Source organism: Etheostoma spectabile, chromosome 11 (assembly GCF_008692095.1).
Source record: "Etheostoma spectabile isolate EspeVRDwgs_2016 chromosome 11, UIUC_Espe_1.0, whole genome shotgun sequence".
NCBI lineage: Eukaryota > Metazoa > Chordata > Actinopteri > Perciformes > Percidae > Etheostoma > Etheostoma spectabile.
In genome coordinates this window covers 23,028,251-23,032,541 of record NC_045743.1, presented here as the reverse complement: position 1 = coordinate 23,032,541, position 4,291 = coordinate 23,028,251, and the positions used below count along the sequence as shown (strand labels likewise).

At 41.6% G+C, this 4,291-nt stretch overlaps 1 protein-coding gene across 1 annotated transcript in view; it reads left to right on the top strand.

The window, feature by feature from the left end:
• LOC116698443 (trace amine-associated receptor 7b-like) overlaps positions 1–4,291 on the top strand; it is a 6,364-nt gene that overhangs the window by 654 nt on the left and 1,419 nt on the right. The gene's annotated exons all lie outside the window — the stretch shown is intronic.

Here is a 4,291-nt window from a genome sequence, read left to right as displayed (position 1 = left end):
ACGCTGATTGGCTGATATAGTGGACGGAGCGTCAGTGAATTCACCCTTTGGCTTGACTTCTGTTTTGAAGCTAGCAGTTTGCCTTTTGTCCAACACTATCTTGGTATTTTGAATACAGAAGTGACCGTATTTGGTCAGCTGGGGAGAATGACACAGCTTAGCCACCATTGTGAATGGTTTCACTGCTAAATGTGAGAGAGGAAACACTGTTGGTCTTCAACTGGCTGAATTGAGTCATCCAGCAGAGTTTTCTGGGCCCATTGGTGGGATTGCTATGGAAAAAGTACACATGGCGGTTAAACCAAATTATGTTTTTACTGTGTGTCTAGCTAATTTACATAGCTCATGTTATTGTATTGTGTGATTGAACTTGATTAATTATTGTTTCTGGCGCTGCCAGCTGCAAATGAGACTATTTAGCAGAGCCACCGTCTCTGCATCCAGATCTTAGCGTCTCTTGAGTTAATTGTGATTGGGTTAAAGAAATGCAAACAGAGTGTTGTTTTCTCCTATCCCAGCATAAACCGGATCGGGCTGTATGCCAAGTCTCCCTTTAGTTATATTATATGATAGATAAATCTGAAAACAATGTGACTAACTACTACTCCTAACAATATTCGTTCTATGCCCTAACTATAAGCTTTATCAAAAAGGAAAGTCTTAAGCCTACTCTTAAATGTGGAGACGGTGTCTGCTCCCGGACCCAAACATGGAACCTGGTTCCACAGGAGAGGAGCCTGAGATAGTGAACGCTCTGGCTCCCGTTCTACTTTAGAGACTCTAGGAACCAAAGTAACCTGCATTCTGGGAGCGTAGTTTCGCCTAGGGTTGTAAAAGGTACTATAAGCTCTTAAGATAAGGATGGACTGACCAGAAGAGACTTTGTAGGTGAGGGAAGAAAAGGATGTTACATTCTATTCTAAATTTTACAGGAAGCAAATGCAGAGAAGCTTAAAAACAGGGAAACGTTGATCTCTTTCCTGGTTACCGTCAGAAACACGTTTGCAGCCGCATTGCTGGGACTCAGCGTTTTAGAGTCTTAGTGGATTTTCGAGCAGCCTGAATACAGAGGTATATCCGCAGTTAATCAACCTGTAAGAAGTAACAAGCGATGGATAGTTTTTCCTGCATCATTTTTAGACAGGATATTCCGATTTTTGCAATATTAAGTAGGGTGAAAAAAGGCGAGGCGTGATATCCTTGAATTGGTTTAATGGGATTGTTTTATTTTAACAGGAAGCGTACCGGATCAAAGTGACTCCAAGATTCTCACTGTGTGGTTTGTTGGAGGACCAGGGTGAATGCCATCAGAGTAAACTATATCTTCAGGAATTGTGGTTCACGGAGGGGAGTTTGTTGGCGTGCGTCCTGAGAGCAAAACTCTTCAGTTTTATCTGAGTTTGTTACATAGAATATATTAAGGTCATCAGGGTTTTAAGATCTGTGAAGGCACAGTTTGAAGCTTTAGCTAATGGATAGTTTCATCGGCTTGATTGATAGATATAATGAGCATCCATCTGATAACAATGAAAGTTAGTGGAGTGTTTCATAATAATACTGCCCTAAAGGAAGCCGCCTATATAAAGTGAAACGGATTGGAGCCGAGCCAAGATACATTGTGGGACCCATGACCTAACCTTGTGGCTTGCAAGAGGTAGCATTGTTTGGACATAACAAATGAGATCGATCTGATAAATAAGACTTAAACCGAGCGTTAGAGCTAGAGGCCCTTAATGCCAATTAATGTTCAATCTCGGCAATAAGGATTAATGGGCAATGGTCACAACTGCTAGCCGCTAAGATTAATAACACAGTACAGAGATAAGTCCTTTTGTATGACAGCAATTCGGAGGTCATTAGTTAATTTTCACAAGGTGTGTCTCTGTGCGATAGGAACTCTAAATCCTGACTGAAAATCCTCATAATAAGCGTTGTTGCTATGCAGTAAAGTGCACAGCCCTGTTTGGCGATGACTGCTTTCTAAAGAATTTTGAGAGAAATGAAAGCGACAAGAAGGTGAGGATATAGGTTATAGTCAATTTTTACTTGTAATAAAAATCTGGATCAAGGTTTCTGGCTCTTTTCAGAAGAGTTTAATTACAGATACTTTAAAGCTGTGGCTGTGGTTACATAGCCTAGTTAATAAAGGAACAAATTGGTTGATATTCGTAGTGAGCACGTGAAGTGTTGACTAATGGTTAAAACTTCTTGTGAGTGCTCACGCGTGGTGGACTATGTTGGGCTGGGTATCTAAGAGAGGCACGTTTGTGGCTTTGAGGTGAAGCAGAGAAATAATTGTAAGTTTAAATGATAGGTTATAAAGATACAAGTGATAGCAAATGCTGAGTAAAAACGATCGGTTTTACGTATTGTTTGTAAGGTTCCGAGTTTAGAGATAAGGGTCAGTGCCGTTTTTAAAGGCAAGGTATCTGGTGAATTTTGGCGTCTAATAGATTGAATTTGATCAATGAAGAAACTCATAAAGTCGTTTACTACTAGACGGTATATGGGAAATACTTGGCTCAGTAGAGCTGGTGACCCTTCTGTAGCCGGCTACGTAGTACTGAAAGAAACCTCGGGTTTGTTCCCCTTATTTTCCGCTACAATGACGAGTAGTCATGCTGCTCTGGCATTACGGAGGGCCTTCCTATACGTTTTTAAGGCTATCCTTGCCAGGTTAACGAGAATTTTCCAGGTTTGGTGGAGCGCCAGATCTTCTAAAGTTTCCGACTATTTGCTTAATTTGTCGAGTTCAGTGTTACCATGAGTCGCCTTCTTGTTTTATTATTCTTTTAGATGGGCGGCAACAGAGTCTAGAGTCATGTAGCGAGCTGCTGCACTATCAACAAAATGATCGATTTGGGAGGGACTAATAGTAAGGAGCATCCGTTACTTGGGACTTGGTAATGAATTAAATGCTAACGGAATGGCATCCTTAATTTAGCTACAGCACTATCAGATAGAAATCTTGTATAGGAGGTTTTGCCAACAGCGTGTAGTTCAGCAGTAATAACTCAAAAGTTATCAAAGAGATGGTCAGTAGGAAGGGATCTGTGGGAACCTATTAAAGTTCAATTTTGCAACACATATATCAGAACAGATCGAGGGTGTGTGGTTAAACGGTGAGTCGGTTTATGTCACTTGAGAGACCGCAATAGAATCTATATAGAGATAACGCCAGTGCTAAGGCTATCATTCAGTTCCACCTGGAATATTAATCCCTCATATAATAGTTGTCCGTTTTTAGCACTCATTCGATAGAAACTTGCAAATTCGGATAAAAATTCAGAGTATGGGCAGGTGCTCGGTACACTAAAACAAATAGAACTGGTTGCATGATTTCCAACTTAGGGTGTGAAAGACTAAGAACAAGACTTTCAGAGATGTAATTTTTTAGGTTGGCTAATTAGTGGATAGAATCAAAGATAGCTGCAATCCACCTCCCGGCTGCGCCTCGAGGAATGTGAGTATAATATGACTGGGGGGGGTGGACTCATTTAGACAACATATTCCATTACTCAGCCAGGTTTCAGTAAGACAGAATAGATCATATTAGAATCTGATATTAATTCATTTCACTAGTACCCCTTTAGAAGAGAGAGATCTGATGTTTAAGAGTTCCACATTTAATTCTCCTATTCTTTTGAACTATGCACTTGTGGTTTAATTGTTATGAGGTTTCATGCACAGCTCCTCTTTGTTTACCTTTGATTTACAATATTTGAATGGTCGGGGGGAGACACCGTCATAGTGGGATTTTTACTAGGTAAACACCGGAATAAGGAGCAGAGAAGTGTGTTTAGAGGGGGCTGGGACTCTGCTCCTAGTCCCAACTAGGATGTCAAGGATTAGGTACCACTAATAACTTGTCAATGTTTCTAGAAATGCAGAGCTGCTCCAGCCCACGTGGGTAAATGCCGTCTCGAATCAGACCAGGTCTTCCCCAGAAGACTGCAATGATCCACAAAGCCCACCTCATATCTGGACACCATCCCGCTAGAACGGCGAAATGAGAACATGCGGCTATACGTGTCATCGCTGGTTAGATTGGCAGGGGTCAGAGAAACTCGCGTGTGGCGACATTGACTTCGCGGTATGTACACACGATTCAAACTAATCTTAGTAACCTCCGATTGCCGTAAAGGGAGTGGTGGGATGTGCAGAGTCGGGAGGAGGGGCATCAGAGTCAAACAGGGACTGAGAAAGAGGAGGGGATGAAGAGCATGAGAGAGCAATAAATCAGTTACATGACTCAGGTTTGTTCAGAAAGCTGCCAGAGCTGCAGCTATCT